This window comes from Lemur catta, chromosome 8 (assembly GCF_020740605.2).
Source record: "Lemur catta isolate mLemCat1 chromosome 8, mLemCat1.pri, whole genome shotgun sequence".
NCBI lineage: Eukaryota > Metazoa > Chordata > Mammalia > Primates > Lemuridae > Lemur > Lemur catta.
In genome coordinates, this window is record NC_059135.1 from 93272946 (window position 1) to 93287405 (window position 14460).

The following is a 14460-nucleotide window of genomic DNA, read 5'->3' on the forward strand; positions in this document are numbered from 1 at the left end:
TTTAGAGGTAAATAGGGGGCCTGATTTCCCCCTTTGGGTCTGAAGGGGAGGCAAAGCGGTTTTCTGTGTTAAATAGAATAATGATGACAATGGCAATGATGGTAGTAAGAAGAGCTGCCATTGATTTAGTGTGGTGTCCCTGTGGCGGAGAGGTTTGTCCCCACTGCTGGGGAGGAGACGGTCTCGGAAAGGCCAAGTGCCTGGCCCGGGTGGCCCTGCCCCCACCTCCTGTCTCCACGGCAGCGCAGCGTGGGACGCAATGAATGTCCACACTAGTGTTCATCCTGGATGAACATCCGGGAAAGAAACCTGGAGGGCTTCTGTCAAACGGCTGGTTAGAAGTCGTTTTTAGACAATTCTTTTCTAAATGCCTTGGTTCATTCAGGCCACTGAAACAACATACCATACACTGGGTGGCTGAAACAACCACATTTATTTGCCGTGTAGAGTTACGGTTTAAACCTGGACTTCATGCAGGGCAGCCCTGGTCTGAGTCTCCCCTCTGCCACTGACTGGCTGCAGGACCTTAGGCAAACAGCTTGGTCATTGAGCCCCTTTTTCGTTTGGTCATAAAATGGGGTGATACTAGAACTCACATTGCAGGGCTGCTGTGGGACTGGCCGAGTGCAGGCTTAGGGGGGCGCGTACCCACGCCCGGGAGGTGCTGTCCTATTTAGAAAGGGTTGCTGCTCTCTTTACTCTTTCCCCACCGATTCCTGGCAATAGAGTCCGGGGAACGCTGGCTGCCAGCTCCGTTAACCCTGGCAGTGCTTTGGCTCCCCATCTGATCTTTTTCTTTCTTGGATTAGAAGGAGGCCTTCAGGAGGCTGTGTTCTAACCGCTGTCAAGATCAGTGTTTTGCACGTAGCTTTGGAGATGGGAGTGTGATTTTATTGTCTCTTTGGTGGGAAAAGTCACTTATTGTTTGCATCTATGCTAAAAACCTACCCCCATTGTGCATGGGGCACTTCCTGCAGTGTTCCCAGGGGTTGTGGGAGAAATAGGTGCTATGTCCCCAACCCCAGAACTGGATTCTAGCTTTTATTTTGTCCCAACCCTGCATTTGGACACAGATTCCTCTCTTAATATATAATAATAATATGAAGCACTTATATGACATGAACTGTGGACCAGGCAACAAGTAGGCTCTATTATTGTCCATGTGTCTCCAGGTGAGGACCCTGAGGTGCATATGGCTAGTGAGTGCTGAGGCCAGGGTTCACAGGCAGTCTGACTCCTGAGTCCAGCTTCTAACCTTCTGTATATGGCCTCTCACTACTAATTGAGGAAAAGCAGCATTTATTGAGCACCTACTGTGTTCCAAGCATGGTGTAGGATTACCTAACTAAAACCCCCAATGGAATCTTTCTCAAAGAAGCCTAGGGAGGGAGAAAGCGGAAAGGAGGGCCAGCAGGCAGCTCTGTTTTCCTCTGATAGGATGAGGGCCTGGCTGGGCCATTCCTGGGGAGGACAGAGGCAGCAGAGCCCCAGGCAGCTTCGGTTCACCCAGCCAGGTGCAGCTGCCCCCCGGGCACACAGCCGAACACATCCGCTCATTAGGGGCACCTGGTCGGCTGGCCGAGGGCCTGTCCCGCAGGGGCCTCTGAGCTCGGAGGCCGGCCAGCCCGGGCACTGCAGTGCAATCCCCAGAGCTGCTTTCCCAGGCTTGCTGCACAGGCAGGTGCAGCCCAGGTGTCTGACAGCTTCGGCTTCAGGGTCATTGCCTCCTCATCTAAGCCCTTGTGGGACACCTAGGGGCTTGAGCTTGGCAGGGAGCTGGGAGTTTGAGCTTGGGTTGTAGAATCCAAAAACCAATTAATGTGGGGCTTGAGGGGAAATCTGTCTGACCGGTGGTTTGGCAAAATCTTCAATCACGGTGAGACAGAAAATCCAGGATGTGTGCTGTGGCTGTGGGTCGAGTGGCTGTGGGTGCTGCCAAATAGGAAGGGCCCCTGCAATGCCTGTGTGTCCCCACCAGCCGTGCCTTCCCTCCTAAGTGCAGTGGGGTGTATCTTGGGCCAAGGGGCTCTCTCTCTAGGCACCTCTGTCCCCTCCATAAGTGCTGAAGAGCCTCAGGGGCCAGAGGCACTGGTGAGATTTCTGCCGTGGCCTCCTTAACAGACTCGGAGTCCGGAGTACATAGGAGCCCCTGGGGCTGATGCGGGAGCCAGGGCGGCCAGAGCATGAACCAGATCTCACCTGTGATCACTCTAGAACAAGTGCAGTGAGCATGAGTTGGGGGTGTCTGCTGAATTGTAGCCATCTGGGGCCTTCCTCTGTCTTTTATCTTTCCTTTGAGTGAGTTTGGCAGCAAATGTGAGGCAGGTGCTCCTCTTTGTCAGTCTCTGGCTCATTACTGGTCCCCATTCCCGGACACTTCTGTATCTTTCTCTAAATTCGACAGGGGCATGTGCTCCCTGTGGTGACTGGTGGAGCTCCAGGTACATTTGGCTGCAGCCAGCGAGGGAGCCAAGCTTGCTGGGGGCCCGAGCTGTGCAGACCTGGGAGATCTCAGAGAAAGAGACAAGCAGGCCCACGTGCATGCTCGTGTGCTCGTGCACACACCACACACTTCACCGAGGGACACTGACTCCTGCCACAGAGAGGCCAGAGCAAGGCCAAGGAGAGCCCTGGAGGAGCAGGGAGTCATCGACTGGGGGCGCTGGTGGGTTTGCCTCGCAGACCTGTCTCTGGGCCTCTCACACTGGCCCCTGAACACCCTGGGAAGGGCTTTTCACAGGGAGGTTGTCCGCAAGGATTTTCCTCCCTGAAATACTGCCTCCCTTGCTCAGAAGCTTCCTATTTCCATGCCAGGTGATCTTCCTGCCATTCCAGGCTTTCTGCTCCTGGTGAGTTTCTCTAAATATATCACGGATTCCCTGTTAAACAGTCCTCCGAGCCTTGCCAGTCACTGCGCAGCTTCCCTGCTGCTGGGCCTTTGTTTATCTCAGCACCCCTGTCTTGAGCGCCGCCTTCTCTCTCCCTCTTTTGTGTTGACCAGAACCCTCTTCATTCTCCAGGGACCCCCCTGCCCACAGCACTTCCCTAGGAAACATCCGGCTGCCAAGATGACTTTTTGCTCTGAGTTTCTTCAAAATCTTCTCCTCTCCTGAGGCCTCACCTCCTTACTTGTAAAATGAGACAATTCCATGTCATGGATCTGTTGGGAACATTTCTTGAGACCTTCCTAAAAGCGGCTGGCATAGGCCAGGCGTGTGGATCACGCCTGTAACCCAGCACTTTGGGAGATCAAGGTGGAGGGCTGCTTGGAGCCAGGAGTTTGAGATTAGCCTAAGCAACATAGCGAGACCCAGTCTTTACAAAAAAAATAAGAAAAAATTAGTTGGGCATGGTGGCGTGCACCTGTAGTCCCAGCTACTCAGGAGGCTGAGGCAGGAGGATGGCTTGAGCCTAGGAGTTGGAGGTTGTAATGAGCTATGATGATGCCACTGCACTCTAGCCTTGATGACAAAGGGAGACCTTGTCCCCTGCTGCCCACAAAGTGGCTAGCATCAGTAGGTGCTCAGTGAATCTTCATTCCTCTCCTGCTCTGGGCTGGGGACAGGAATACAGATGTGAGGTGTAGCCCCAGCCTCTCAGGAGGAAGTGGGGCTGGGCTGGAGGGGGCCTGGTTGGAGTGGGGAGGCAGAGGAGCCTTTGGGAGCACCCACCACTTGGCTGCATTTGAAGGACAGATGGCGGCACTCAGGGACCCCAGAGGAGCAGGAGTGAGGGGAGGCCGGGGAGCCAGGGAGGAAGTGGGAGCTGGGCTGTGGGCTGCTGAGAAGCTGGACTTCATCAGGAGGTGGAAGCCCTGAGGGCGTCTTGATGACAGCAGGGACAGCGCAGTGGCCAGAGGTGGGGCAGCCCTGACTCAGGCTTAGTCAGAGATCCTGGTCCGGGCTCCCTGCTCCCAGGGAGCCCTTCTTGGCATAAAAGGTGGAAAATATGAGTCTGCCCTTTGGGGCTGCCATTGGACATGCCTGGGCGGGGAAGAGGATGGGCCCGTCCCGAGGGCCGCCTCGCTCGTCCGTCTCCTTGCACCCATGCTTGTGACAAAGGCCTGCGCCCCAACACCCTTTTGTTGGGAGGTTTCTCCCTTGTGGACTTTGCTCTTCTGTTCAGTTTCTACTATTTTTACAGCTCCTCAGCTGAGGCAGTTTTAAGCGAGCGGAGTTGCAGAGGCTGTGAACGCCAGCAGTGGGGGTGGGGTGAGAAGAGGAGGAGGATGGGGAAGGGGCGGAGGGGGAGAGGAGGAGGAGCTGCTGTGCTCCCTGCTGCACCCTAATGCCCAGCACCATTCCTAGCCGCTGGGAAATGGTCAGCAAAGAACCACTGAATAGATGCTTACTGGATGCCAGCATCTCTGTCTCCAGGTTCCAGGTGTACAGTGGGTGCATGATACCTGTCTCCTCCTTTTCTGCCCCGCTCCCCTGGACAGGGGTCTTAATGCCAGGACAGGGGTGCAGGGCCAAGCGACAGTCATCTCAGCCCTCTCAGCAAGTTGCATCTGTCCCAAGTGCATTCCAAGAGGTCAGGTGCTAATGAAGTGTGAGCCCAGGTGATCTGGGACTGTGTTTGGGGGGGCGCGGGAGAGATGTTGCCTCCATCTGATATCTCTGAAATGTTCTGGCCTCTTCCTGGAAATTGTTCATTTTTCTTATCACTGATCTTGGCAGCCATTGGGGAATTTTGGGAGGGAGGGGGATCCTGGAAGGAAACCACCGTGGGACTTGTTGTTTCCCCAGAACCCAAACACAAAGAGAGAGGGTGGAGTAGTTGGAGGTGGTGCTGCAGAGGGGGTTGTTTTTCCCCTTAAGAGCAAGCCAGCTTATGCCAGAGAAAGGAAGGCTGTTATCCTTTAATCTCATGTTTTTCCCTCCAACCCCTGGTCTAACCATTTGTGGGATTTCAGCAGAGGGGGTGTGGGGCTGGAAGAAGGCAGGTCTCTGTACTACTAGTGGCAGCCAGGTGCATGTGAGCCCCCTGGTGCAGCAGGTGGGACCCAGATTGCTCCGCGAAGCCACACAGTTACCCTGAGACTCAGGTGTTATCCTCATTTGACAAATGAAGCTCAGAGAGGTGAAGTGACTTGCCTGGGATCACACAGCATATCTTGATGGAGCTCAGCATATCTGAGCCCAGGTCTCTGTGGCCCAGAAGTCATATTAAAGCATTCCCCAGCTACTCAGCCTTTGAGGGGGAGCAGAGAGAGCTGGGGTCCAGGGGAAGAGGAAAGGATTCTCGCTAGAAACTGGGAACAGGAACGAAGCCAGTACCTAAAGCTGAAAAGGAAGCGATAGCCAAAAGGACCCCAGACTCCATGAGCCACAGGGCTTGCATTTGTCCTTGGTCCTGTTGGAGCCCACAGGGTGTGTTAACTGGGGTGCCCCAGCAGAGAGAGCCCAGGGTCCTGGTTCCCTGGTGCTGAGAACCCAGCGCCATGTGCCTGGTGCTCCTGCCCCTCCCCGGGGCGGCGGGGGGGCCCATCTCTGAGCCTGCCCCAGCATGAGGACTGAGGTGGCTCTGGCTGTAAATAAGGCCCCAGGAGCAAGGCCTAACGTCCCCACAGGGAGAGAATCAGCCCGTGTTTGGCTCCCAAGGAGCCAAAAGACCAGGGGAGACAGCCCAGAATCGAGGCCACAGGAGGAGCAGCCATCGGCTGTGAGCCGGGCTCCGCAGGTGTGCGGGAACACAGGCAGAGGGGACCGCCATTGCACCCCTCGGGATGGCTGCTATCAAAGAAACAGGGAGCAACAAGTGTTGGCGAGGTTGGGGAGATATTGGAACCCTTGTGCATTGCTGATGGGTATGTCAAATGGTGTAGTTGCTATGGAAACAGTATGGTGATTCCTAAAAAAATTAAACAATTACCATAAGTTCCAGCAATTCCTCTTCTGTGTGTAGACCCAAAAGAATTGAAAGCAGAGTCTCGAAGAGTTATTTGCACGCCCATGTTTACAGCAACATTATACACAATAGCCAAAGGGTGGAAGCAACCCCGTGTCCCTCAACAGATAAACGGATAAACAAAATGTGGTCTATCCATACAGCAGAATCATCACTTGGCTGTAAAAAGGAAGGAAATTCTGACACACACTACAAAATGGATGAACCTTGAGGACATTATGGTAAGTGGAATAAACCAGTCACAAAAAGATAAATACTGTGTGCTTCCCCGGGCATGCGGCACCTGGAGGAGTCACACCCACAGATACAGAAAGTAGACTGGCAGTTGCCAGGGGCTGGGAGGAGGAGAGAGGTGGGGGCTTAGTGGCTAATGGGTGCAGAGTTTAACATTCCAGAGATGGATGGTGGCAATGGCTGCACAGTGTGTACACTTAAAAATAGATACGATGGTGAATTTTTTGTCATGTATATTTTACCACAATAATGCAAAAATTAAAACAAAACAAAAGACAAAGGAAATGGATATGAACCAAGGGGCTCCTTATGGGGCAGACTGGCACCAAACCCTTTGCATTGTGTTATTCAGTCCTCCCATCAGCCTCTGTGAGATAGCGCCCTCCTTTCAGACAGGGAAACTGAGGCCCAGAGGCACGACCTCTCTCGACCAAGGCCCCTCAGCTAGGGTTTCCATGGTTTTTACATCTCAGGTGAGAGCCGGTTCTACGTGTTGTGCTGGGTTGCAGCATTGGGCACTCCGACTGCTGAGGTCTTGTGGGTTTAGTTGGGCCCCTTCGTACCCTCCCATCGACAGAAGAATACAGGGAGGGGGACCAGTAACTGGTTGTGAAAATGTGTGGACAGAGCGAGGAAGCCTGAGCCGTGAGGAGGAGGTGGGATTGGGCCAGAGGCCACAGCTGATCCACCACCGTCGCCCCAGCCCCCAGCAGGTGCCCAGCCGCTGTGTGCTGGGTGGTACAGGCCGGGGGTTCCTCGGGAGAAGGGCGTGGAGGCGGGCACCATGCTGCAGGGAGCCGCGGGGGCGCAGGGCCTGGGGGAGCGCCTCCTCCATCCTCCTGGAGGGGCGGAGCTGCCACACATCACCTCAGTTGAGTCCCCCAGCTGTCCTCGCTGGGGGGATCCTTTGTCCCTGTGTCTGGGAGCTTCTTGGCCTGCATGCCACTCTGGCCTCCCCTCCGGCCGAGCTCTGCAGTGGGGGTGAGGAGGTTCACAGCACTGGTGGGTGTGGGCTGCTGAGATTTGTCCACCTGGAGATCCCTGGGCTTGGGCAGGGTTGTCAGATATCACAAATAAAAATACGAGATACCCAGTTATATTTGAATTTCAGGTACAAAAATGAATCATTTTAGTATAAGTGTGTCCTTAGTATCACATCTGTATTTTATATGGTGACGCTAGTCTTGGGCTGTGTCCACTAGAAAAGGGGCATGTGGATAGACGCTTGGGGTTCCAGGCCAGGGGCTGCTGGCCTTCGGCAGGGCCAGGGCTTGCCACAGACATTGGTTATAGAGCCCGGGCCCAGCCTGTCACAGCTCTGCTGAGACACACGGGGCAGCCTTGTGTGGAGCCACTTACTCAGTGTGAGCTGACCGGCAGACAGCAGGTGCCAGTGTAAGGCGGGCCTGGTGCCTGGAGCTGCTCCGTGTGCCATTGCAGAGCCTCAGCAGTAGACCGGCACCGTCCACAGCTTCAGTCTGTGTTCCAGGCTCGTGCTGTCCTCTGCGTGTGCCTTCCCCATCTCCTGCCCATATCCCCAAGGCCCCCAGACGGCCCTCTGGCTGCAAGCACCCTTTGCTGTGCACACCACCTCAGGCCAGCCTCACCGGGGCGCCCCCAGTTCATGAACGGCATCCCCTCATCCTCGAGCCTCCTAATCACCCTTCCTCCAACTGTTCCCTCATCCATCCATCCGTGCATCCATCCGTTCATTTACACGTATCTGTTAGGGCTTACTATGGGGCGGACACCGTGGCAGGCACTGTGATGTATAATATCCCAGCTGCTAGGGGCATTAGAGGAATTCATATTTAAGTGTGAATGGCTGACTACAGCCATCAGATAAGACTTCTGGTTAACCAAAGGACCCAATCTCCCATGCTTAAGCCTTAAGTGATCTGGGGAGAGACTGTCTAGCTGCCACCTTTAGACACTAGCCACTCCTCTGAGAAAGTTCCTGGAGGTGGCTTGAGGCTGTGATAAGACGGGGCAGGAATGCTGGGCCCAGGAGTCCCACGGGGCCTCAACGCTCAGGGTGCTGGCTCTGGCAAAGACGTGCGTGGCTTCCTCCTGGCGCTTCCACGGGGCCTCCATCCTGTGCGGGCGCCCTGGTGCCAGGCGCCCACTCCGGATGCGGTGAGAGCTGCGGGCCCTGCACTCCTCTCTGGTGGCCGGCGCCTGGCATGGCTCCTGCCGAGAGCAGGAGTGGACTTGCTGTCTGACTGTCACTTTCAGATGAGAAAACCGAGGTCCTGAGCTGGGATGTGGCCTGTCTGAGGTCACCGAGCCTTGCAGCCGTGGGTGGGAGGGTGGGAGACACTGGGATAGAGTGTGGCTTTTGTTGTCAGACACACCTGGTTTGGGGCTCGGTCCGTGCCCCAGCAGCTGTGTGATTTTTGGAAACACATTCGACTTCTCTCCACCTGACTGGCCTCATCTGTAAATAGAAACCACACCTCCCTCGCAGGCCGTGTGGCCAGAGGGTGGCGTGAGATGACGTAAAGTGCAGCCTGGACTGCCCGGGGGAGGGGCCGACCCCAGTGTTACTTGACAGGGCCCCCACACCCTCACTCACCCCAAACCCGTCCCTGGGGCTGTCTGAGCTCTGGGCCTCTCCTCCTACCTGTCTAGGTAAGGGCGGGGAAGAGTGGACACGAGGGGCAGAGAGCGGGAATCCGACCTCTGGCCCGTCCGTCGGCCTTTCCCACCGTGCTGCGGGAGCCAGCAGGCCTTGCTTCTGGGAGCGTCCTGTGATTTATGGCCCTGTGTGTCAAGGCTGGATTTACTGCCTGCACGGGTTGTGCAAGGACGCCGCGTGTGCACCCCTCCCCAGTGCAGGAGTGTGGATGGGAGGGAGCCCCGAGCCACGCCACCCTCCGTGGGGACCTGCAGAGGATGCTGCCTGCCCACCCTGGAGGCCACACACACCTCATTGCTGCTTTGTTGTTGTCCTGTCTGCCACAGTTCTTCTTGGCACTGTAAAGAATTAAAGCCCTATAAAAAATGTATTCCAGGAAGGGGGATTGTCCTTTGACTCCCACCCCAGAGACATGCATTTTAATGGCTTGGTGGTCTCGCTTCAGGAGGTGGAACTAGAGGCTGGGGCTGTGACTGCCGGTAACGGTTTGCCTTCTTTACAAGGTAGGGTTCTCCTGGCTCAAGTTTTTCCTTACACCCCATGTGCCACCCCACCTTCCTTAGGCTTCTGACCCGTTGGGCTTGCTGTGCTTTCTGGAGCGGGTGCCAGGGAAGGAATGGGGCTGTCCATAAGAAAAGCCACAATTTGAAAAATGCTGCTAATAAAAATCCACCAGGGAGGGGCTGGCATGTGCAGGTGGGACGGACAGAGTGGTAGAGGCTGTGCGGGGCTTGGCTGAGGGGCTAGCCCCTGTCACTGGGATGGCAGGGTGGCACTGCCCCTCCCAAGGGGAATAGGCCTGGGAGATGGGGAGACAGAAGGGTGACATTTTCCCTCTGAAACGCTGCCCCACCAGGGAACTAGAGTCTGCCTCCAGCAGTAGGAAGTGATTTGGGGAGCCCTGGGCCCCACTCTAGACTGGAAGGAATGCTCTGGCTGCTGGGACAGGGACAGAGCCCTCGTGGCCCTCTGAGGCCTGGGGTCCTTATCCATTAAGTGAGGAATCGTGGCTCCGTGGGACTGCTGTGACTAACAGTGCCAGCAGCCAACATTCGGCCAACATCATTGATTTCCTCATCCCTCTTCCTAGCTCAGGTTTTCATGTCCTCTCTGTGTGCCCGTCTGTCTGTCTAGCTGGCAGCCTGGAGCTGGCTGACTCCTGGGGTCATGAGAACCCCTGGGCTGAGGATGTGGGTCTGCCTATCCCCTTTGGGAGAAGCAGTGCCACCCTGCCATCCCAGTGGCAGGAGCTAGTCCCTCAGTGTGTAGGATGGTGACATGCAAGTGGGCATGTGGTTCCGCAGGGATGCAGGGGCTGCAACCGGACCCTCAGGGGCCCTGACGTGCAAAGGGCAGCGTTGGTCGCAGGCAGTGTGAGGGAGAGCCTGTGGCTGAGTGCAGTGCTGGCATTTGTCATCAAGGCAGCATCCAGGGAAGACCTTGTGATGCTGCCAGGGTAGCGCCCTAGCTGGGGAGGGGTGGAGGTGCTAGCCAGGGTGCTGTCATGCTCTTGGACGAGGCCCGCTTCCTGGTAGGCTGAGAATACTATTTCACTTTGGAGAGAGCTTGGCATAGAATCTAGACACTTGAATCTCATTTTATCTCACAATGGAGTACTTTGCAGCTGTCACTCTGCAGTGGCTTTCATCTAGACACCTGGAGGCTGATACCAGATCTGTAGCAGTTGTTTCCTGTGCAGACTGTAGGAAGTATGGAGCACATATCTCCACGCGCACAGAGGGGAGAACGTGAGCGGGCATGCGGGGAGGATTAGCAAAAGTGATGAAGACTTATTACTCAGTTACAAGACAGACGACTTCATTTCTGGGAGATAACACTTTGTAAGCTGTGATGGCAGAAAGATAAATCCAGCTAATTCAATAATTTAAAATAGACATGAATCTCTATTCCTAATGTGTTTCCCAAGTAGATTTGTTTCTGTTGGAAGATGAAAGCTCGTCCTCCAGCTAATCACTCGGGCCTCCGACTTTGTAGCAGAGCAATTCCCAGGAACATCTGGTTTGTTCCTGCTGGCTGGCTGGGGCTGCAGGGACCACATAGAAAGATGGTAATGAGGGAAGAGAAGCTCTCAATAAAATACTTAGAAAAAAGTGGTTTTTAAGCCCCCCTGTAGGTCTGTTATAGTGGGAATTACTAAATTGAGTAACAAAGTCAAGATTTTGTATATGTTTGGGAATAAGTAAAAACAGCAGGAGCTTTTCTTGGTAGCTGCCAGCAAAAGGCTGCAAGGAGAGGAAGGCCTGGGGGTGTCACCCCGGCTTTGGAGGAGGTTGCAGTAAGGCAGTAGTACCCCTACCTGGGGCGTACACGAGAACTTGAGAACCTTTTCTGGACGAGGCACAAATCGCTTCATCCTAGCAGTCAGTGTGAATTAGGCATCTCAGGTCCTCCCCTAGACGCTGCCCCTGCCTAGGACTTCAGGTTTTGATCAACTGGATGACACAAATGCCCAGGAAGGAGTGGGTACACACTGAGCTGTTATTAGTCATTTATTCCTGCATGCGAATGAGCCTGTGAAACCCGTTCCTGACAATGGGATTACACAGCAGGAAGTGGGGAGAGAACATTCGGGCACCAAGGGTGGAGAAAAACAGAATAGAAAGGGGAGCGAACTGCTGAAGATGAACTCCATCCACTTTGGCTGCTTAGAGCAGATGCTTTCCTTAGCCGTCAGTGGGCGAGCAGGGTTCCCCCATCTGGAGATTGGCAGCCTCCTTTCTCTTCTGAGACGGTCATCAGATAGCACATGCCCACAGAGATGCCCACGGGAGCTTGCCCAGACTCTTTCTAGTAATACCATCTATTTATATACTCTGGCCAGCTCACCGAAGCAATCTCTAATGCTGGCTGATGTTCTAGGAATCGGTCAGCTGTCCCTCCACACCCTCCCCGTTTCCTGCCTGGCTTTTGAGCACCCATCTCTGTGGTGTCAAAGCACCTCTGGGGATCCTGACTTCAAACTTTGCCTCTGGTGCCCCTGGGGTTTGGCAGGAAAACTCTCCTGGTTTGGTCTTCATCTCTATTGTTCCCCTCTGCCTGTAGTCTCCCCAAATCTCCTGTTAGCTGAGAGCCGATTACCCTTCCCAGCCTCCTAACCCCCATTCCCACATCTGTCCCTTACAGCCGTTTCCCACACATCAGCCGGGGTGATCTATGTGAAACGTAAAGCAGAGCATGTCAGCCTCTTGGCTTGAACCTCCTCAGTTGCTTGCACCACACTAGGAGTGAATTCCGAAGTCCCCACCATGGCCTAGAAGCCCCTGCACGACCTGGCTGTGCTCCCTCTCCAGCCCTGTGCCGCTCGCTCTCCCCTGCTCATGCCAGGCCTCCTCTTGGTATGAGAGTACCAAGCTTTCTTCTGTGCGGAACTTTGCACAGAATTGTTCCTCTGCCTGAAATAATCTCCTGTCCTTCCTTTCACCCCCAACTTTTGCTAAGACTGATTCTCCTCATCCTTCAGTTTCTAGCTTAAATGCCAACTTCCAAGAGAGACTTTTTTTGACCACCTAGTCTAAAATAATTTTTAATGACACAATTTGTAATTATTGAGTTGCTTGTTTGGTTACTGGCTTGTTATCTGTTCTCTTGTCTGGGCTGCTCACCAGTATAACCCAGCACCATGCTTGGCACACTGTAGGGCCTTGTATCTGTCAGAGCAGGCTAAGCTACACTGCAGTAACAAACAGCTCCCAAACCTTAGTGTCTTCAAACCACAAAGGTTTATTTCTCAGTCATGCCAAATATCCGTCACAAGTTGTCAGGGGGCTGTGCTCATTGTATGATCTCAGGCTGATGGAACAGCCACTCTCCCAAACATTCCCAGTGGCTGTACAAGGGACAAGCGAGATCTGGAGGATCTTGCATTGGTGATTAAATTCTCCAGCCCAGAAATGATTTATGTGTCATTTCTGTTGACAGGTCATTTGTTAGAGCTAATCATATGGCTCCACCCAACGACAGAGCTAGAAAGTTCAATCCTACCCAGTACCCAGAAGAAAGAAGTAGAAATATTTGTCAAACAGTACTAAAGACTCACACGGTACTCTATAAATATGTTTGAAGGAGGGAGTGTCTAGAATATTCTTTCTACAGCTGCAGTACTTTAGAGGGACCTTGTATTCCTGCGGCTCTCGTTGCTCTACTGGGAATCAGAGTTCTGGCAGGAGATGCTTAGCAGGCAAGGGATCCCCTGACACCTGGCATGAGCCAACCCAGGGGCATTTGAGGCCAGTGGCCTCCCATTGCCCTTCCCTTGGTGAGACACATTTCTGTACTGGTGTCCTGTGTGAGACAGCCCCTCCAAAAGGGTCCTGCCACTCCTTTCTGAATCTACTACCCTCAGCTCAGGGCGGGCACGTCCAGGAGCTGAGCAGATGATCTTGCTGGTGAAGTCCCAGTAGGACCCCTCAGAACTCTAGGGGCTGAGGCAGGAGGCAGAGAATGAATGCAGCATTTCTTAGAAAGCCTGGTGCATCCTGTTACTAATCCAAGTGAATGGTGGTTATGCACCCCAGGAAAAGTGGGAAAACTTCCTGCGACTGTTGTGGGTCCTGGGGAGAAGAGGGTAGGAAGAAGTGAGGAGAGGAAAATCCTGGTCTGGCCTGGATTCCTGACCCTGTTCCCTGAACTATGGTACTCATTTCACTTGAGCAGGCGCTGCAGGTAGCTCTCCTGTCTACACCTGCATTTGACAAAGGGTAGCACCATAGCAGGCCCTTTCCAAGGCTGTACAGTCACACTGATACTGATGGGCCCTGGGAGGAAAGGCTGTGTCAGGTTGGTTATAACATGCTTGAGGGTGCACGATGGCCTCTGGTGGCAATCACAATGTAAGCTCACATTCATACAGCATTCACCAAGTTCCTGGTACTGAGAGCTCTACACACCTACATTGTGGAGGTGCTGCTCCTACTAGACAGTTGGGGAAACTGAGACCAATACAGGTTAAGTAGCTTTCTAATTAGGTAACTGCTAGTTACATGGTAGAGCCCTCCTTTGAGCCTATGCTTCCTGACTCCAAACCTGTACACTTAATTGTTACTCCACAGGAAAAGGTTCGGGTCTGATTCCTCTTCTAGATTATAAATACTAGAGTGCTTCCTCTTTGAGAAGCCTCCTACCCCTTCTCCCTTATAGTACCTAACAGAGTTTCTGAGCGTCAATAAAAGTTTTTAACGTGTATGAGAAAGGTGAAAACAGATTACTTAAGATAGTAGATAACACCAGGATGTTCTGGTTACGTGTTTTTTGTTAAGCCTGTCACTTAAGTTTAAGGTAAAGATTCTGTGCTTGTTGCTCTAAATGGTGGTGGAAGGACTGGATCTGGTAGTTGCTCATACACTGCAATCTAATCAGGGCACAAAGCCTCTAATATAATGCACATGTATCCTAACATAATTATCAACAACAGAAGAATTACAGTGTGCTAGTGGCTATGGATATCACACTGAAGAGATCGTTCCCTTCCTGAGAGATTAGAGAGGACATTTAAACTACTAGCTGTGATACAGTGTGACGTGCTGTGAGGTTTGTGTAGGGGGGCGCCACAAAACCTGTGGAGGCGGAGATGGTTGGGAAGGGGGCAGCTCTAGAAGGGGGCAGTTGGTTAGGAAAATCAACTCGAGGTGAAGCCCTATTTGGATATAAAATTACGAGTT